The sequence below is a fragment of the Bombus fervidus genome, chromosome 2, assembly GCF_041682495.2.
Source record: "Bombus fervidus isolate BK054 chromosome 2, iyBomFerv1, whole genome shotgun sequence".
In the NCBI taxonomy this organism is placed as follows: domain Eukaryota; kingdom Metazoa; phylum Arthropoda; class Insecta; order Hymenoptera; family Apidae; genus Bombus; species Bombus fervidus.
The window spans coordinates 12,094,036-12,116,400 of record NC_091518.1 but is presented as its reverse complement, the minus strand read 5'-3'; the positions used below and the strand labels follow the sequence as shown (position 1 = coordinate 12,116,400).

At 41.1% G+C, this 22,365-nt stretch overlaps 1 protein-coding gene across 4 annotated transcripts in view; it reads left to right on the top strand.

The window, feature by feature from the left end:
* Positions 1-12,270: 12,270 nt before the first annotated feature.
* Positions 12,271-22,365, top strand: part of Ddr (discoidin domain-containing receptor 2) — a 224,286-nt gene continuing 214,191 nt past the window's right edge. The window contains exons 1-2 of one of the 4 annotated variants that reach the window (XM_072021834.1): positions 12,271-12,467; positions 13,011-13,296. The gene's annotated coding sequence lies outside the window, so the exon portion shown is untranslated. Of the gene's footprint in view, positions 13,297-22,365 lie in introns of all 4 variants that reach the window. The other 3 variants (XM_072021835.1, XM_072021832.1, XM_072021836.1) reach the window with 3 other exon arrangements.

Sequence of the window (22,365 nt, the reverse complement as noted above, 5' to 3'; positions counted from 1 at the left end):
ATTTGGTAGACCTGCCTTTAGGAAGAATCAGTTTCTAGTATTTTAAAAAAGAAACAAAGGGAACGATATTTACGATGCAGACGATGAATAGATTTATCATGGAATTCTACAAGGAATTTCCATTACAGGGAAGAAGCTTTTCACCGTCGATTGTCACAGATCGAAAGACTGGATATCGTTTATCGATTCCGTTGCGCGACGATAAATTGATCTTCGACCACACCTCCGGCCAAGACGGATGATTTATGTCGTTATTATTTCGCGGCGGGCATTAATAGTCTGGCAAACACGGTGGAAACATGTCAGACGCACGCGAAACAGCGAAATTCCACGGGGGGACGTGCACTTTTATTCGTCTGCTTCTTTTCCCTGTCGCGGATCGTTAATCATTCGCCTCGCAGCGAAGAAGGAACAACGCCGAAACAACGAGAGAGAAAAATAGAGCGCGATGAATGGAAAAAATAGTGAACCGGGCTGGGAATTTTTCAGTCAAGCGCTACATCACGTCGTGAAAAACACCACACGTAGTCCCGCGGGGGTGTTCATGACGCTATTCAAATGTCTAGAACCTCGTACCTTACCGAGGAAGATACATTTATAATAGCTGGCGCATTTAGCATGTCACTCGAAAATTATGTTCCATTCTGCGTGAAGAACGTAAATTAATTACGTACGTTCACGATCTGGATACTTGATTCCCTTTTTTACCACTTTATGGATATGATATCCTGAAGCATTTTTTGAACTATTTCTCGAACAACTTCATTTTATTTATCGTACACTAACGAATATTTAATATCGCAGCGGGCCGATATTTAAATCATGCAACATGAAAGATTCATATAGGAATTACATAAGAATTTATGTAGTTTATATAATTTTTAATTTTACAGGAATTCACTTTTCAAAACGTTCGATTTCTTATCGATTCTTAAGACAATTTCTCAATGATCTGTTGACATTCGTTTTGATATTTCTCGCAATAGCTATTGCCCTTGAATCCTTCGAGTTCCAACTCTACATTCAACTCCGTTGGAAGACACATACTATGCCACTGTAATATTTTAACCTCTCAACCAATTCAAATATAGTTAGTCGCAGGAGCATCTGCAACCTTTCGAAGGACTTCTCAAGGCTGTTTATGGTAGCGCCGAGTCTCCCTGTGAGGTACGATGAAAAGGTAGACTTTCATAAGAGGTGCTGATACAATTCCATTGTACGGTATGTAAGACGTGCAGTCTCTCGGGTTACCCTCTGCTGGTGTACCGTTACTAGTGCATGTGCGCGCGTATACATGTGTTCACATAGGCCCCGAAGAGCAAAGATCGATAACACCGGTCGCGAACGGGGTACATTAAGGCTATTTTACGAGTATAGGATATCTGGAAAGCAATACTCTATTCTTGAGGATCCTTTGGGTGGCGCGATCTTTACGGCATAGTATACATGCCTCCGACATTGTAGAGTTGACAGGAAAAGAGAGATACACCCCCGTGGCATGCTACGCTTCTTTGAGGTTGTGTACCCCCATAGTCATGGGGCGCGAGATTAATTCCATTTTTCCTTGAAGCGAACCAAAAGCAACTAGACTTACGCTTCTTGCAACAGTGGCTTAACTAGTAATTAATATTTGTCATGAACATTTTTGTCAGGTCTTTTAAAATTTGACGAATCTTTCTACGTTAAAAATCCTTAGCGAGTAACTTGTTCGTAGTCCACGTAATTTTAAGAAAACGTCATTTTATAACATACGGTATGGATATTTTGAAAAACAGAAGAAAAACATTTTCATTCAGGCTGCTCATCTTATTGTATGGTTGAAATGATTCGTAAAAACGAACGTATCTCGCGTTGTCATGATATTACGACACGCAGAATGGAACTTTCACTGCACGTTACTGAAATGTGCCACCTTGACATCTTATGAAAGGGTAATGAGACGTATTCACGAAGGGGCGGATCTCTAAAGTTTATATTCTTGTTCGTATAGCGGCTGATTTGTTCTATCCTGAAATCATTCCATTTCACAATCATTCTTCGAATCGCGAAGATTTATTCGAGATTTATTCTAGGAACACAAATATTTACTAGAAATTATTTATTAGCTACGATATATCACGGATTATGGATAAATTTGATGATATTTGATCGTAAAGGAAACACGGAATCGCAAGAAGCATCGATCGAGCGTGTCGATCGGGCATTTATACGTGTCGCTAATGAAAACCGACAGCAATATATCCTACTGTCGCGTCTTTGCTCTCCCGAGATCCTCCTTCTAATATTAAGGGACCACCCCGACTGCGTTAATTAGTAAACTCGCTGGCTGGCTCGGTTCTAGCGTTGCTAATGAGAATTTGAGTAATGACGGTGTTCTCGCGACTTGTCCTCTTCGTCTCTTGGCAAATTTGCCGATGTGCCAGTGTCAAGACCCACCGAGATCGATAGCTCCTTTGAGCGTATTTGCGGGAATATTGCTCCGGTTCTCGATAACCTATCTGATATTCCTCGCCAAGACTACGCTCTACGCTGTCGATTTAAAATGGTTCATTGAACATATATTACAATACCTTTCGCGATTTACTTTTAGATTCTAGTAAATTCAGGATATTCACCAATCTAGATGTTAGCAATTTAGTAGAAATATCGTTAAAAGATTGTAGCCTGGCTACATTAAAATAAGAATTAAAAATAAAGATCTACGTTAAAAATGTATGCTTAATGCAAAGTAAATACAAGATTTCTTATTACCGTAATATTTCATATGTTTATCTACATGTAATGAAAACACGTACACTTAATTGGATATTTGCAGCAATTACGACACCAAGCCAATTTCAAATGGTCTCCAGTGAATGGAACGAAACGTGACCGATGATAACTGTCGGTAGAAAGTAACCGAACCGCAAGAATAAGACATTATTAGCGATACTCTAATTCAACCGTGTGGTACCCGGTTATTTTCAACGAGTGAACCGTATCGAATGGGTTGGCACACGAAAAGTTTCCATTAATTACACGTACCGACTTACCCGCTGGCAGTGGAATCGTAAAAGACCGGCTGAGTAACCTATTTTTACCCTCGATCTGCATGCACCGAGAGAGAGATTTAAATATGCATCAGAATGATAATGAAAAAGCGGAGTTGTAAATCTCGTGGGATTCGCCTCGCTTTATTTCGATTTGGTTCTCTATGGCTCCGATAAATTCAATCGACCAGCTTACGCGTTTGTTGCTTGTTCCATATCTCGAGGTAACCTCGATTCGTAACACGTATACCGGCAGTCTTAAGGACGTCTCCGATCCTTTGTATTCTTAGCTACTGAAGGGGGTTATCGACGAACAGATTGGGGTTGAAAGCTCGTGGATCGTGGCGCCACCCTGGTTAAAAGCGTTCAACTACGAGGGGATAGCGCGAAACAACCCTCCGTTGGTCTCGGTATTCCTTCAGGTTTCTCGAGCCGACTGGTTGGTCGAGATACAGATTCGAGTCTGATTTCTACGTACACCACTAGAGGGAGCATGTGCTTTGTAAAGCAAGCAAACTATTGTTATTTTCTCTTTTGTTTGTTATATTTTGATATTGATATCGTTTCCCATTATTTACATTCATATATTAATTGAAAGAGAATACTAAAAGGTTTTACGTGTTTTTGACAAAAAGTTTCATATAATATGAATTTTATTGGAATAAAGGCCGCGGAAATTGCCGGCTCAAATTCTATTGTTTTTTAATTTCAAGACAAAAAGGGGAAAAACAAATACCCGATAATATAGACGTTTCACAAACGCACACACATTTTAAACCATAGCACCTCGAAGCTGATAAACACTTCGAAAAAGGTTGCTCGTTCTTCATGTGGTACTTTATCACAGTTCAGACACTAATACCCGCCATATCTCTTAATGAAAAGTGAAATGTCTTTGGAAGCCGGTCTTGCCTCTCCAGCCTATGTAAGACCAACCTAAAACTCGAACCAGAGAAAACGGTTCTCGCCTTTGTCGAGTGTTCTTTTTGGCAAGGAACCTTCTCGCGTGCTGTACAGCTACGAGAGAGAAAGTCGAATGGAAAATTATTTACGACTTATTCATACCGCGGGGCAGACTTAGAAGGGAGGGTTGCGCGTTAAAAGTTCCAGCAATATATCGCGCCTTCCTTATTGTCTATGCAAATCCTTGCCCCAACTCTGTTAAAAATACCCCCTTGTATCTGAACTCCCACCCTCTTGAGCTCACCCGTTTTGCCGGCTTTCGTCTCGACGGAGAACGTCGACGGGAAGAAAAAGGGGGTTGGAAAGGCAAACGGAGGGAACAAGGGGGGAAAATAGAAGAAGCAGACACGAAGGAGAAGAGCTTCGATATACCCGCCTACGTCGTGGCTCCAATCTTATTTTTCCACGAGGCGCCGCCTCCTTTAATTTATCTGAATTTAAATTTAACGAGAAATACCGGGGCTATAACGGGGTGGGGGTGGAAAATCGGTGGTCGACTGCCGCGGGAGCTGCTTCGATTACTCCACGGCATCTGCGCCCGAAAGCTCCGGCAAAGCTCGGGACTCAAGGTCGCTAACTAGTCCCTATATTTCTCGAGCTTTAAATATTTCGCGGATTTCGCAGCAAAAGGACCAATCTCTTAAGTAGCTGCGACCTGATTTAGTAGACGGCGAAGTTCGCGGCTACCTAAAGTTTGCGCAGTCCTTAATGACGCCCTTTCCGATATTACGGAAGTATTATCGAGATTCCATTTTGCCAGATGCGAAGAGCGGATTAAATGCATCTTATCGGCGAACGATTTGCACGCGGGACCGTCTAGTACGAGTCGATACCCAGTACGCTGTCATTAAGGCGTTGCCTAATTTGCCTCTGAAAACTTTCGACACGATTACCACTGACATGAGAAGTGGCGGGTGAAGCATATGGTTAAAGGACGGGGAAGCTTCAGTTATTACGTAAGTACGAGGCGAGTATTCCATTAATCAAGTTAGACGCGACTTCGCAACCAACTTGTTAGCAGGATGACGACCGGGTGACGAAAGAAAGAGATAAATTGAAATGGTGGAAGAGAGCGCTTAACATTTTATGTAGCGGGTGGTAAGTTTAACGCGTAAAACGATTATTCGTAGTTAAAGTGATACGTACTTCAGTACTCCGCCTTATAATTTTAATAAAGACCTTCCATCATTATTAATAAAAGAGAAGCGGTGAAAGCCTTACAATGTACAAAGTCGAGCGGTAAAAATGTTAATCCGACGGGATAGCGACGTGGAAACGCTTAGCCGGTTTATGTTACAACGATTTAACGAAAGATTGTAGGTACGAAATTGAATTTAAGACGAAATATCGCTTTATTCGGTTGACAAGTATTAAAAAACGAAAGAAACCTGGGTAAATTCGTTTTACGTTTTACGGTTCCCGCCGTCTCGTGACTTAACCGCATTTGATCAAAGCTGTAGCTCGTCCGCGACTTGTACATCGTGACATCAGCCCGTTCCTTAAGATCCTCGCAGCATCGAGCGCAGCTTATGCATAAATATACATGCTAAAATTGTGTACACTAAATTTCGTCCTTTTGTGGAAGCGAAGGCTTGACGAAACTCGACGAGGCTCGATCTTCCAGGCTCTGGTCGAAGAAGCGGACAGAGCATACGCGAAAAGGGGTGGCAGACAGAGTTCAGTTTTGAAAGAGGTCACCACCCTATAAGAAGAAGGGTAGTGCAACCGCCGCGCTGCCCTGAAATATGGCGTTTCTGCATTTAGCTTTCGAATGCCTTTCGAGCAGCCTCGTTATCTTTGTCAAAGGGGATCTCTGGAACGCGGAACAAAAGGAAAGTGCGGCTGGCACGAAGGGTGGTGCGCAGAAAGAGCGGAGAATAATTTATTCTAACGAAGAACCGCAATTAACAAAATGTCGCTCCTTTTTAAACGACGGCTATCTTTTTCAAAATCGTTCGAGTTGCTTTCATCATTTTCACGAGAAACTCGACGGACTGGGCGAAGTAAATTTTAATGAACAACGAACATTAACAAGTCGCCTGTCTTTCTACTTTGAATATTTATTTTGCAAGCAAGAATAATCATAAAAATAACTGTAAAATTATAGGCAAAAATGTTCAGATTGCTAGATACTATTATTATCATGTATATACAGTATACATCCATCTACGTTATTTTGTATACATATCGTCGAAGCTGATTATCCGTGCGAAAGCAAAACATTGGAACCCGATCACCGATCGCGACTATACATTCTTACATAAGTAACATTCCCATGCGAATAAAATAAGCTACATCATCGGAGTGTTCCGCCTCGCCTCCTCAAATCTCGTCTAGTCTTCGATAAAGCCTAAGGGTACCACGTTTCAAGGGAAAATCCTTATTTGTTCGGCGTTTTGCTTAATGGGAGATCCATCTTTTCCCTTCAGAAGGGATTTACGAAAGCCTTATGGGAAAGTATGCGATGTGCCAGTACTCGTAGCGATGAAGATTAAACGAACCTTTTGAAGGATTTATATCATAAAAAAGAGAAGGTAGCGAAGAAATGAAGTCCCACGATGTACGATAATGACATTGCAACTTTGTTCTCGATATTTCGCGTACGCGTCTATTTGCGAGTTCGCGTTGTTATAAATATCGTTAAACGTGTAATGTATTTGCCGCTTATAGGAGGACATTTTTTATGGGCATTAAATTCGCGTTTTACCCTCGCGAAACACGGGTATTTATAGTCATTGTTTAATATTTATGATTGAGGTCACGCGTAAAATAGCTTGACATGAACGAAACGGGCCGAAGTCATGGTGCTTTCCACGGGGAACGATATCGAAAAACAATTGCTGGTGATAAATAAGAAAAATTGATTCGACGGAAGGGAGATGCCTAACGCCTACGTACTCGATTTCCCCCTGTTACCAAGACGTATATCCCACCACAACCCTACGATATCGAAAACCATACAATATTTACGCTTTCGCCAGCAAACGCATAAATATTTCAGGAACAGCGGCCCTTTAACCGCGACGCTCGCGAAACAGACCTCTCCCCTTCGATTGATCGTATATTACCTTTATTCTGCTATACCAACCGATATAAAGTCAGAAAAGTAATGCAAAGTATCTCTTTTTCGCGATATTCAATTAAATGGAAATTCTCTATGGATATTCATGAATATAGACGCGGAGTATCTAAACATTAGAAAGATCTACAGAGGAAAGGCGGTTAAAATTCCAGCGAGTTCTTTGACCGATAAAAAATATGGCGATGAAGTGATTAACTATGTCATAAAGAAAATTTCTGTGGGTTGACTGGAGTACCATTTTCGACCCCTTGAGTTCAAGTAAATATTCATATGGAGCCATAGGTTTTGTCAATGTACGTGATTTCGATATCATCACGAAGATTATTATGGATCTGTAAGTTTGAACGACCTCCGAGACATCGATAGCGACAACTCCTATGCCGTGGGGTCCGAGTTCAGCAACAGTGACAACATCCAGATTATAGGAACCGATAGCAGTAACATAGCCTAGGGTCGTAGCAATCGATGAAGATGACCCTCACTTGAAATCAGTAGCATGGACATTAAGGTCGTGAAAGGCAACGACATACTCGACTATTCGATTCGATCTTTATTTCGCGATCTTTACTTTGGTAGCTACACTAAAAACTTACAACTTCTTCTATAAAATTTAATCAGTATTTGTGTCAATGTTTGGCATCCTTCCCGGTAGTTCCAGATTTATCAATAAAATATTAAAACGATAAAAAGTCCCGAGTAGCATTCAAATACCCACTTGCAAAAACATTACGGTCAATTAAAGTAAAAGAATGTTCAACGACTGGAATGGTACTTTTTCAGCTAAGATAGAAGTAATGGGAAATGGGAAAAATAGCGAATTGCTGCTTCTATGCAATGTCCCGGCCGTCTGACTAATTGGTAATTAGGCGACGCGCAATTAATCATACCTCTTAACCCCCTTCTTTCCTTTCCCGGTCGAGCCAACCGAGAATCTCGAGTCGAGGAGCTTGAATGTTTAGGTCTATTCAGCTTGGCCATTCGTTAATGAAGTCGCGTGTCGGGACGCCAAGTTCATTTCCCTCTGAATGCGACGAGTCCGAGAATCATAATTACTGTATTCTGTACGCATATCCCTGCTGATGCGAAACGTGCACACGCCCACTCGGCTCCGCCCGGAATCTCGATTAAACCCATGGCCAAACGATACTGGAATCACCAGCACTCACGAGCATGTGATCGTGACCACGAATATTCTGTTTACCAGAGTGTCCAAATTTTAGTCCTTTCATTAAGCTTCTGTTTTATAGTTTAACGTTATCACGTCAGACTATCTTCCATATTCCATGCAGTTAAATTAAATCAATTAAACAATTTCGTATCGAATTATTAAACGCTGCAAAGTCTCCACGTTACAGGTACCTATTACATTTTTTCATGTATGATTCTTTTTGTACCTCATCGATTCTTTTGCTTTTTGATTATAATAGTCAAACGTATTCCATAATTGTCTTCATTCGGTACGTAATTAATGCGTATCACGTACCAGCTTCACAGACTTCCTTTGATCTTTTCGATAGATCGATTTCAATGCAACGACGCACGGAATGCCAATCAATCGCACGACCCATTTGGATATGGCGTCGCGGTCAGCTGTTCTATGAATTCTCTTTTATCCGTCGAAAACTGAGCTATGTCACACGAATCGGCATTGGCGCACGACCACACGGGCATTAGTGCATCGACGTTCGCCAATGTGGACGGAGCCGTGTTCGCGCATACACACCAGTGAGAAACCGCAGGTCGTAGAAATATATGTACCTTCGGTGGAGGGGTGATTGTATAACATGATCAGCACCCGGTGCACGCCTATAACGTTTTGATTATAGGGCACTCGCATTTGACTCCGTTAAACCTGATGCCAGGATTTGGCTGCAACTCGTGCCGACTTCGAATCGAACCAATCATCGCCAGCTCGTGATATCGAAGTCGCAATGTTCACGCTCGGCTTAAACCGCTTACACTAACGAATACGTTATACACGTTGTATTAAGATGCCGTTAAGGTTGAGTAACGAGGCAATCGATATATTGCCAGCCGGATCGTTGATAATCGAGGCGTCTCCATTTAGCTTCCCCTCGTCTGATTGCAAAGTTTATTTTACCGTTTAACCCGCGTAAGAAGTTTCATCGTGTTCCATTTATGTCAACGATGATTGCGTTTTAATATAGATCAACGATATACGATTTGCGTTCGATTTTTTTAACCGAAGGTTGGTCAAACGTTAATTCGAAATACCGAGTTCGGTACAAGTCACGACACGCTATATCCGTGTGCTTTGTTCGTTTAATACAGTCCCGCGGATGATATACGCCGACTTCGTGCGCAGATAAATAATCTGGCACAAAGAATCTTACGATTCTATGTGCTCCAAACATCTTTCATGCGCAATTATTTATTCCGACGATGGAGTTCTCGAGGAAAAGTACCGTTGGAAAATAACGCAGGACATTTCTCTGCATCGCTTCACAATCGGTGCAGTGGTATCGAACTTAATTGTAGCTGTCGATCCGGCCGCGCACGTTGGATTTAATTCGAGCGTGAGCTACCTAAAGCGGCGCACAACCGAGCAGCTAATCAACGTGCCGTTCTCCCTCTGTATTTACAGTACTGTCGATTCCTTCTCAGCCTCGATATTCCTGCTCGTATGCAGCTTTGTATCTCACGTTATGTAGACACAGAACGTAAATATCCTGTTCAGGTATTTGTACACTTTGCGATGCATTTATCGTTTCCTGGCTGGTCTGTGACTTCACTCGATTGTAACCGCTGTCACGTGTACGTGACCCATTTACTTCAGTTTATTTTTTAACCCAAAAAAACTGATACGTGGACTTTTGACGGACACGAACAGTCGTTCAATCAGTGAACACGTCGATGTAATTATTGTGTAATATCGGCTCTTGCTCGTTATTTAAGAAGCACGAAAAAGTAATTCGCCTGTGGTGTTCTCGCGCGTGAAAAGCAAAAACCTGGATAATAGCATTACACATACGCAAAAAATAAATGGAGTTGGATGTTATCGACATAAAATACATTCTTGCTGGAACTGGAGATATTTCCAGAGCTGCTTTACAGTACATATTACGGACGATTTCAAAATGGGTATAGAAACGTTGAAGTAGAAAACTATTCAACCTGAACTCTTTAATTATATTTCGTTACGACGTTTTACATTGCCAACCAATCAACTAAGTAGGATTAAATAGATTTCTCTTTGTAATAATAGGATCAGATCGGGATGGAATTGAGGAAAACGGCAAACGTTACATAATAGAAAAATACTCGGGAATATATTATGTAACAGGTATTATCTCTAATTTAAGATTCAAGCAACATGTAATCGAGAATCGTTCGCGCTATTATCAATCACACTTCTAAGAATATCGACCGTTCGACTATGTCATGGATCAACAACGACCCACGCAGAGAACATTCAATCACGTCGTATCGCGCGTTTCCGGATTACATTATTAAAACAGAATATCGTAGAATTTGCACGCACACGTGTTGTGCGAGCCAACAAGAGGATTTCCTCAACAAGCGGATCCCTCGAGATTTCGCCGCCGCGATTTCCAGTTGCTCAGCTTTTCTACTTTTAAGCGACGTGTAGATAAGAACGATAGGATTAAATTTACCACGGGATGCAAACCATTTCGCGTAACTTACGTCGTGAAAAAGCTGAACGGAAAGCGATAAACAACGCGTCACGCCGCGTTTTAAGACATCAAACCGATCGTGTGTTAGGAAAGATATACTACAATGTTCGCCAAATGGATTATTGGCCGCTCGACGTGAGCAGCAAAAAGAAATAGAGAACAAAATGAGAGAAAGATTGAAACGCATGGCCGCTGGTCATGGTACCAGAAAACGTTTACAAAGAAACAGAAAAGATGGTAATTGAATTTTGTTGATTGCAAAACGCGAAATCGAAACGACGATGCTCTAATAACGATCAGCCCAATAAAACCGAGGTATGTAACGTGCAAACGCAAACGATCCTGTCACGACAATTGCAATTGTCACGTGAAATGAGAATAGCGTGTCTCCGTGCTATTCTCTCTGCTCTTCTCCGCGTGTTTAATCACTCTTGGCCCGTGTATCCTTTCAAAGGATGATAATACGTGCTCGAAAACTAACAGTCAGACAACCATTAATTTTAATCCTCCAGCGAATCGTTCGTTTGAACTACGATCTCGGCGCGATCTCTCCTTCTCTCTCAACAGACTCAAAGAACACTATGAGCATGTATAGTTCTATGCGATGTTCAGGCATCGAGGAGCATAGCAAGGTTGAGAAAAAACTCATGATTCCAATCGCGAGCAAAACAAAATTATAGGAATCCATCAATGTCTGCCGGTCATGCCGGCACGTTTGCCAACCGTAAATACAAAGCGAGAAAGGAACGTAAAAGAAACCACGTGGTTAGACTATAGACGCAGAGGATGTTAAATTGTGGCAATTAACTCGATACGTCGTCTTTTTTGACTATGGTCAAAGAAAACAAGTGTTTCAGTGTACGTCGAAGATAAAAGGATAGTATACGCTTGCTATCGGATAATGTAATTTACGTAATTAGTTGAGTCAAACAGCTTGTAAAGAGAAATCTCGGAATTTAAAATACGTTTGTAGGAAGCACAATTTACTTTCGAAACACGTGTGTATAAATATTATTTTAAAGAGATTCCATCTTAATTTCATAATTTAATTATCATACTACTAAGTTGCCAAAATACAATAAATTCCAATTTGAAAGATTGAAATATTTTTGCTAGCAATATTTATGTAGCATTATTTATAGCAGTATTTGTTTTATTTTTGTTTTCTTATTGAAATCTTAGGACGTTCACGTATTTTTACAATAAATCACAAATCACGACAGAAACATATTAGAGAAACGTCGTGTATCAGAAACAATATGAATGCATCCATCTTGTGAATCCATTCTCTGATAAATGGGGCCGGTGGACAAAAAGATGCCGTGCTGATTTTGATATGTTATTAAAAAAGGTAGGGAAGGAGGGAAATATATCAGATAAGACGAAAGAAAGGGTGAATGGGCGAGCATGTGGTCAATTCTTGGGTGTCGGGTAGTTGCGCAGAGGACAACCCTGATTGGTCCGTCGCCGCCGGTCGGCTGACGCGGCTTGTGGCTTTCGGCTCGACGAGCTTGCCTCGACTCGCTCAGTCGCACTCGAACCGCGCATCGGTGAGGGTGCTGTGTCGCCCTCTCTCGGCACCTTCTCCTTTCGGTGTATGCGTGTGTGCGTACTTACGGGAGCGGTTGCCACGCGAGTCGTACCACGTTGTCCTCTACGTTCTTTTTATCTCGTTTCGATTCGCGCTCGACTGGGACAGTCAATTACGAAGAATTATTAAATAACCGAACTTTCAAGGTGAAAATAATACGAAATCCTATACATCAGGCGATACGTATCTTAACGGTTTTTGTGTTTCTTGTTTACCTTTGACAGTCGGTAAGAGAGTAAGATAACTCGTAAATGTGTAACGTAATAACATTTGAATTTTGTATATTGGCACTATTGTTTTACGTCGTTAGTGTATCGTTTGAAATTTTTATGCCGACCGTTTGTGAATTTTGATCGTACGTTGTACTGGTATGTTCTCTGATTTTACGTGTAGCGTGGTTTAGAACGGAAAATTTAAAGTAGTTTAACAAATGTAATTGGCAATTTCATTTTAAATTGGACGGACGGTTGAGTGCAGTCATATATGAGGTGTCAGCAACTTTAACGACATAAACTGTCAACATACTCACCGTGCGCTCCATCTTGAAATCGGGTAGGAATTCGACTTTTGCCAGATGATTATTCGGGCTCGTGCTTTCGATCGCCAGTTGTTTTCTTTTCCGGCAACTCGAGTACGACGATCCTTTAAAAGGATATCGGACGCCATTGAATGTTCGGTACTGTTCCCAGTCGGCGCGAGGACACAGTGAATAGTCGGTGCGCGCGTGTTTGTCGTCGTCGTGCAGTTCGTACTCACGGGAGTACGGGGAGTGCGGGAGATAGATCGTCTTCGGCGTAATCTGGCGTTGACGTGACCTAGCCTAACGTAACTTTTGTTTGGGACATCGGTCGCCTCCATTCCATCATCTATCCCACGGTTTCATCCATTCGGTGGTCTCGTGTGTGTGCCTATCTTTTCTGGAGTTGTGTACGACTACTTCGAACTACAGCGGGACTGATCTCACACGTTGTTCTGGTAAGTAATGCGCTATATTTATTTATGGCAGTTTGTCGCACTGATTTATGTATAGGTGTCATGCTTGCACAACCTAAGTTTCGATACCATTTCGAACGATCGTGGTATTTATCTAACAGTTCTCTCCCAGTATAATAACGATTTTATAAAAATTAATGTGTTGGTTTAAATAGAATTTCACAATGAACTATTCGTGTTATCACCTTACTTGTTTGCTTAGAACTTCACGATACGGAAAGTACATACTACGTGTTTCGCGAAATGAGACGCCATTTTGATAAGCTTATATTACTTCGATATTTTGCGATACATCGCACGGTGAAAAATTTATGAACGCGTTTCAAAGCGAAATTAAAAAGCAAAATATTGGCATGCTCGAGCGTTTTTGTAAATTTGTTCGTATTTTTTTAGGTTGTATCCGCTCTCGAAGATAGTTTTTAATCGAAATACGATATAACCGTCGGATTTATGTCGCGGATACGGTATTTCAGAGAACACGAAAATTGGATTTCAATTTCGCTTGCAATATCTTCCTGTTCAAAAATTGTTGATTCGAATTGAATATAGAAGAGACGTTCGTTCTCGTCGCAATATTTTCCAGGCTTCTAATATCTATGTCGACATTGCGCGCATAAATAATTTTCGCCGTTACCAATATTGGAAAACGTTCCTTCGATACCATAAAATACATACCGGGATTATAATTCATTCCCGCTAATATTCAAATTTTCCTCGTGGTGATACGTTTGTATTTTGTAATCAGCTATAGCTACCGTGCCTTATAAAATATGCGATAAAAATTATTTTCCATCAGTCTCATAAATATACAGATACAAATATTAATTAACAATGTATTTTTAAAACAATATTATAATTTAGGTTTTAAATTGATAATAGATATAAAAAAATTATCCTATAATTAATTAATTAACAACGTATTACATTTTAAAACAATATTATAATTTAGGTTTTAAAAATTGATAATAGATATAAAGAAATTATCCTATAATTTACTTTGTTTTAATATGCTAGTTTTGAGCGGTACATTCAGTTAACTTTCTTAATGAAATTCAGGACCAACATTATCTCGTGTAAAATTGCAAAAAACATATGGAACATCTGCTCGCTAGAGGATTCATTAATTTTGCTAGTTTCGATTTCCAAGCGCTTCTCAAACGGAATAGTAAATAACGTTAAACATAAGAGGACTGCGACGCGCTCGGCCGTCCACGAATTTTTCATTTTACTTGAAAATTCATAACACGAGTCTCGTTTCGTTAAGCGTGTCGTGCCCTCTTCCGAGCGTGTCTCGTTGCAAAGAGTTGCTTCGCCGCAGAAATAATATTCGCTTTGGCGAGTTCAAAGCTTTGCCAAACCGCGGCTAGCAGCGGAGCCTGTTGGCACATGGTGCTGAAAATAGGCGGACACCAGCGGTGGTATTGCATCTTTCATCACGGGCCCGTTTGGAACTGCTGTTCCAGTATCTAGAACCGTGATTAGAGAAAAGAAAGAAAAAAAAAAAAAAAAAAAAGAAGGAAAACACGAGGACGGGGTGGTGGGCGCTAATTGGTTAATGCCCGCCATTACGAGGTTTACAACGGAGCTGCTAAAGGGAATTAAAAATAGCTGGCCTCCACCCGAGTGCACTGGCCAAGAGGACATTTTTCGTTCTTTTATTACCTCCTTATTCATCGTTTTCATCGACGCTGCTGTTAATCGAGAATACGCAAAACATTTCGAGCAGAGGTCGTTCCATCGAACTAAATTTCACTCTCGTCTCTTAATTTTCATGTAAACTCGTTTCGTTCTGGTAAAGTTTGTATCCCGCCAATCCTGTTTTACTTCCCTTCATTTAGATTCCCCGTCGTTATACGTCTGCTTTCTGCTTGTTTGTTGAATTCCTTCTTTCCCTTTCAGCCAAATACTCTCGTATATGGAAATCAATGGAATTTCTCAACTTTTTGTTCCTCCGCCTTTTTCCTCCGTCTTCCAAGCTGTCGCTCTTGTTCGGTTTCGCTTTGTTGCTCGGTCACGCGCATTCTCGGTATTCATTTCCACGAGCACGCAGAATCGTCAGCAGCTTCTCGTCGATCGGACAATCACGCTAAGGTCGCGAAAACACTTCGTAACAACGTTCTTATCGCGTTTCATGACTCGCGACCTCGTGGCACGTAATCCGGTGATTAGGGCTAGTCGAATGTTTCACTCGCTGCTCCAACACGAACCGATCTGGTTCAACATTTTCTGGTTCCTTTAAACAAATAAGAACCGTGTACCGGGTTCTTGTCGATCCGTCTCTTATCACGACATTTCCTCCCCGTCAGAGTTTTATTGAAATCGTATTTATTGAAATGCCGTCGACATCTGTAATGTGTTGACATTTTGTAATCTGTAAAATCATTCTGTTTGATTTCACGGACGATATCAACGCATTGTTTAATTCCATTCTACGCGATTTAATCAGCATCATGGTTTATCAATTAAATTACGCGTTTTATCGCAATCTGCACAAGTTTAATTGCTAAATGACGTTGGCAAGGTTTTGGCTATTTTGGTGAATGAAAATTCGTGTAATATGATAAACAGTCACTTTGTCCTGTTTCGGGAGCACTAGTTACGTATGTTTCATCCATTTCATGGATTTGTACATTCCATAAGAGAAATTCTTTTTACCATATGCGTATGCGAATGAAGGAATTGAGGAAATGTAGGAATCGAGATGCTTTCTATGGAACAGTACCTGTAGGAATGTTGTATAGGAGTATAGTATAGAAAACGTCGAACTTTTTCCTCTCTAGTCTTTTTATCGATAATCTGCGTACACGTAAGGATACGCGCATAAATGCAGAGCTCCCTGGCATTCGTAATAGCGAAAGTATGAGAAATTGAAAGATTCCAGATAGCGGGGGTTAGAGTTCTCCAGTGACGTGCAAGTCCATGGAGTCACGTGAGGTCGAGTGACTTACACCATCGTCCTTACTACACAGAAATACACTTACGCGCTGCGACATTCATTTTCTGCTATCGTGAGTTGTACCTAGGCGGCAGGCGAGTCGCAAGATTGAAAAATTCCAGATAAAAATGTTACATTGCATTTTCCACACTCTCGAACGCTTTTGAGCAACGAGTATACAGCCCGACCGTGTACATGGATGGGGTCTTACTTTATATCTTTTTTGCTCAGTTTTGTGTAATAAAAGCAGCTACTTCCATGTTTATTTATTATTTAATAAAGTTATAACTTTTCTAACACTTGCAATAATTTGTAAATATTAATAAAACATAGCAGGAAACTTTCTGAAGATATTTTTGATAGATTCTAGACGAATAGAAGTAATTCCTATAAAAAGAGAGATATTTCGTGAAAGATATGTTTTAGCTAGACGACGAATGTTACAAACGAGTTTTGTAACGTTAAATTTTCACAAAAAAGTTAATGTCTTTCTTAATTAGCGGCAATTATTTTGATAAAAGATTAGACGATCTTGAATGTAAAAAAGACACTCCTAATTATTATTCCGTTAATCTTCTATATATTTCAAATTACGATAAGCATTACGAAGCATTCTCTAACTCTGCTTTCTAGTTAGTTTACGGAAGGTATGAGGATCTCGAATAGCATTACATTCGTGCAATCTTTTTATAGGAAGAAACGTTGATATTTCTTTTACAAAACTACTTCTTTTCCTAATTCGAATGTATCTAGCAATTTAAAAGTTATACTTTGAAGATTCGTAACTTTGATATCGCTAAAGATAATTGGATCGAAGGTTATAGCGCGAAACGTAGGAATCCCGAAACGAATTTTGGACTGATCGCCCAATTACATTTTCCCCCCGATTGAAATTCATTATGCCGCCTTGTTCTTTCGATGCAAGACGAGTCAAATGATAAACGATTGTAATTTTTACTGCCGCTAAACAATTAGTCGCAATTATAATTCACTTTGACAGCTAATTGGTATCAATGGCTGATAAAATCCAAATTCGTCGTAGATATATTATTATGTAATTCAATGTGTTTCGTTTCGTTTCGTTAAGTTACATTTATTTGTGACAAGACCTGCTCTTAATCGGCAGATCGGTACGTGTTTTTCCTTTAATTCTTTCCCAGGCCTTATTAAAACTAAGCATCCGTAGAGCGGCGCAGTAACGCGTCGAACGATTTCGTGTTCATTGTGTATTTAAGGGTCCATAAAGTAGCAATGTCGCGAAAATTTGTCTCGGCGCGCGAGAGGGCGTCAGATGGCTGGTAGTGAAATTTGCATAAAGGGATTGCGACGAGGGACGTTCTCGTTTTCGTTTTTGGGGTTTTCGCTACGCGGTATCCTCACCCGTTTCGTTCCACGAACGCCACGAAAATGCAAACGAACACAGAACGTACCATTTTCTCACGTAATTGGTTTCACGCGAAATGAGACGATTTTCATTGCATCGCCCCTATCTTGTATCTTGTCGCGATCGTATCGCGACAATGGCAGTCGTTTCACATTCCCCTACCTTCTTTGCTCTACACGTACAAATTTTCAATATTATACAACGGCGGCTGTTAAAATACGCGAGTCATCGATTCGACGTAATTGAACTACCATTCACGAGCTGACAATAATATTTAGCCACCCAGACAGGCTCGACTGCCGAGACCACTTTGTCGTTCGCGAACTAAACTCCGACAGTGTCGTTCCTCACATGGTAATAGCGCAAGTTCACGACGAGATTCGATAGCGTTTAGTTACCTGGTGTACAGGGTGGAAAGACTGCTCGCGGTTGCTGCCATTAACACATACACGAGGGCCCCTGGTGTAGAGGAAGACGGCGGTGCATTTATGGACGGTCGCACAGGATGCAGTGACAAGCAGCGTACGTTTCAGTCGGCGGCAGCACTTAAAATTTCCATTTACTCGTTGCACGCAGCCGTTCGTATTGACGTACGCTTAGGTACGTTTTCAAGAGGGTTTCGCGGACGAACGACGAAGAACGCAGCAGCCCCCTCGGTCGTCGAAGTCACTGCACCCGTTCTCCGCCGCTGGAACAAGCTCGGAAAAAGACGATGTTTAACGCGAAAATGTTTTGAAGCATAATGGCAACACTTGACCGAAATACCGGGCGGGGAGTGGAAAGAAGCGTTCTCAAAGGCGGCGATCCCAGCAGCAGACTTCTTGCATTTGCGCGTGTAACACATACGACAGAGAACGGACCAGAAAGTATAAAGCAGCGGATAAAAGCGTAATTTCGAAGACGCATCAGGAATTCTCTGTGCGAGGTAGGCGTCTTTGTGGATGGATATGTGTTCGGTCGTTATGCAGAAATGTCTCCAAGGAGTCTCCGTAGGGATCACTCGGCGTCACTGTGAAAGGAAACACGATCGAATAAAAGTTCATCGTTTAGGAAGAGGTATTCCTTCGTTCCTGCTTCGTAAACTTTTTACAGACGCTTCGTAGAAAATTGGAAGATATCTGATAATCATGCGCTTGGTTCTCGCGCGTGTATCAAAGAATCGAGGCGAATGCGATAGTCGCCTCAGGATCGATAGAAATTGGGAACGCTCGAAGCCTGTGCGTTAACTCCATGATGCTCAGCTCGTTGTCCGGGATCGATTCTCGTTACAAGGGGAATTGCTGATAGCAGGGAAAAGAGTTCGGATACTTTGTACGATAATACATTAGGTCTCTTTTGTATTCTACGACGCAAATAGAACGATTCCCTTTTACCGATGACATCCCACTTTCCATCGGAGATAGACGTTCTCCCTGATTTATAAATCATTGAACACATCTAATCGTCTTTGAAAGGCGGTAAAGCATTTAAAATTCAACGTTCGTCTTTGGTTCGTACCTAAAAAAAGAACTTGAACGCAAAACTACATATGTTTTCTCCAGTTGCACGCGTTTCACGCCAATACCTATCCAATATTCTGGCAGACGTTATTGAAAATTTGCGTAGAAAACAACGCAGGATAGGACGACGATGTAGCAACAACTCCTGTGTTTAACTTTCGAATAAGGACGCGCATCTTTTAGTCGTATCCTTCAAGTATTTCGGTAATAGCGTTGTCGACCATTCGGAGTTCAACTTGGAATCTGTAAAATTGCAACCACCCAGAAACAACGCCGATACCTTCGTTGCTTCCTTCGTTTGGGAGCTCGAAACAGAGGCCTGTGAAAATAGAAGAGAGAAGAAACTAACGTTGAAATTAAGAGCATCTTTAGGAGATCCTTTGCCAGCTTGTGAACGAGCTCCGTGGGACATTGGCCCGTGGAATTTCAACATATCCGACATACCTGGACAATTTAGTTTTTACACGGAACGAGATGGAAGGTGGCATGGTTGAAATCGACGCGAAGCTCTGCATTACTGCGCCATCGGTGCGATCTGCGTATCAGGAACGCAATTACACCACGTGCAGAATGCAATTATTGGAATTCAATTAATGAGAGCTGTCGGATTCCGTGCCAGATTCACCAAGCAGGAACAAGAAACTAATGATAATTAGGTATATGTGGGTGAAAAAAATTGAGCCAGATAGTCGAGATTCCGACGTTCCTGTTAAGGATGTTCCTTGGAGATCGAAAGGATAACTTTTCCGCGAAAGTTCGATACGCCTGTGTTAACGCTTCGGCACGTCGCACCTGTTTCAGAAATTGATGCTTCTACGAGACTCCCGTGGGACAAGACGTGTGGAGTTCTCTTAAATAAGGGATCGAGCTCAGACACGGCAACTTGGAAATTGCGGCCGTGACGCGGTTGCGGTGATCCCTCACGTGCGATCACGATCACCCCTTGGATAAACAGCTATCCCCTTTGTCTTTCGTTCGTCTTTGCGTTTTCCCTGTTCCGGTTGCCTACCAAAGTCGTAAAGACAGCCTCCTCCCAGGATTTTGATATCTAATACCTGTTGAAATTGAGCCACGTAATTGCTCGTCTTCGGCTTCATTTCACCTCTAGAATGAATAATTTAAACGTCGAGTGAGATAATTAAATTTGGTAGAATGTATTTATATAAATTTATTGAACGTCAAGGTACCTTCATAAAAAGATTATTTCATTAGTAGAAGAATTTCATTTCCTTCACTTCGTGTATTTAGTATACTTCATTTATTAAAATGTCTTAACAAACCAATTATTCTTGTAACTGGGACATTTACAAGAGCAGTCAAAATATGGCACAAAGGATTTCGCGCGACGTAAATGGTTTTACAGCTATCAAGTCGGTGGCTGTTCAAAGTGCGATGCTCGACAAAGGCCGTGAACACGGACAGAATGTAATTACCGCGCGAAGTGTACCCGTTTCCCCTTTTTCATTTTAGTTACAACGATACAATGCGTAGTGCAAAAATTACCTACGCGGCCTGAGCCACGTTTCGGAGCTTTATCGCGTTTTAACGTCACCGCGTTGGGCCAATATTAAGCGCGATATAAACGGCGAGTCGTGCTCAATTTGCTAGACGAGGTGAAAATGAGACTAAAAAACGTGCCGTGGGGTGTACTGAAAGTTTTCGGCCGTCGCAGAGTTACCCCTCGCAGTGTTTTATTTTTTCACGACGGACATGCCGTATCAGCGTGGAAAGTGGAGCAGGTTACAGCGTTTGTGGTTCATATGTAGGCTAGATATTTTCGTGTCTTTGCAACTATGCCGCGTTGTATTTTCTTCGTTCAACTACCCCATCCTTCCCTTTTCTCCATTATCTATCTCTTACTCTCTCTCTTGCTTTTTCCCTTTTAATCTTGTCTTTTTTCCCGACCCAAACCGGGGACAGGCGAATATTTTACGCGACTGATATTACGGGACAGGCACCGGTACTGCCGCTACAAATGATAACGTGAAAACGTTTTGCCGAGATTCCTCTTCTCTTTCACGGTTGACTGCGGGTGAAAAATATAGAGAGCTCGCTCGAACCACATTATCTCGGAGTGCGCGTTGATATTGATGCTATGTTGCGTGAAAACCAGTAGGAAATTTCAGCACTGTTGGAAAAATGAATTTGTGACATAGTACCGTTAAGTACATGTAGCTCAATGTGTTTTCGATCGGACGAAACTCGACCGCGATTTGACGCGATCTTTCGAACACAATGTATTATCCAACGACTGCATATTGGTTGGATAGTATACGTGTCATTTTATTCGTGTACACGTGTTGTTAATGATAATATCAGGGCGTTAAATGATATAACACTTCATCGGATAAATGGAGGTGATAAAGTCGGGGTTACATCGCGGGTGACTGACATTTTAATTCAATTAGGATTCGTACACGAGCTTCCGTAGATTTCATTTATTAAGTATTTTACGAGGATCTAGGACAGCGCGAGTTCTCTTCTAATTTATTGTGTTCGGAGAAGCGAAAATATTTCTTTTTCCTTACAACAGTTTAGTCGGTCATTCGGAGAGGTTTCACGCTTTAATTCTAGAAGACAGTAAGACATCCTAAAAAGCAGTATTTCTACTTGAAATAATTACTGTTGTATTAAGTTACGGTAATTTACATGACTCGATGCCGTTTATCCTGGATGCACATTTAGATAACTGACCGGAGGAAATTAATAAAAAATATCGTTAGGTTGCAATGTCTGAAAATAAATTTTCTTAAAGTGGGCATTCAATAAAAGAAGCAAGTAAATTAATAGCTAATCTGTATCGTAGGACTTCCGCTATTTAATATCAATTCAAGAGCAATGTGTCATCTAGGTCAAGCGATTCGTATTCATAGCCATGTGCAGCTGACGGATAATCATGAAATTCGCACCATTGTAGTTCGAATCTCAGGCATTTGAAAGTCATTTGAAGGTCATCAGAGGTTACAGAGGTTATGTTATTGTCACTAAAGGTCAATAAAGTTCCTTGAGGTTGTGTCACTGATCATTCACAGTCAAAACTCATAAAGCCTATGTCATTATCGTTCAAGCTAATTCGAAAATTTCTAAAACTCGAGGTAATGTCATTGACATTCAAAATGATTCAGAATATACGTGTATATATTCAGTAGAATATCTATATAATTTGTGCGCAGAAATATTTCAATTTATTTTGAAATGATCTTGATTTTCCAAGCTGACGGATTTAGGGAACG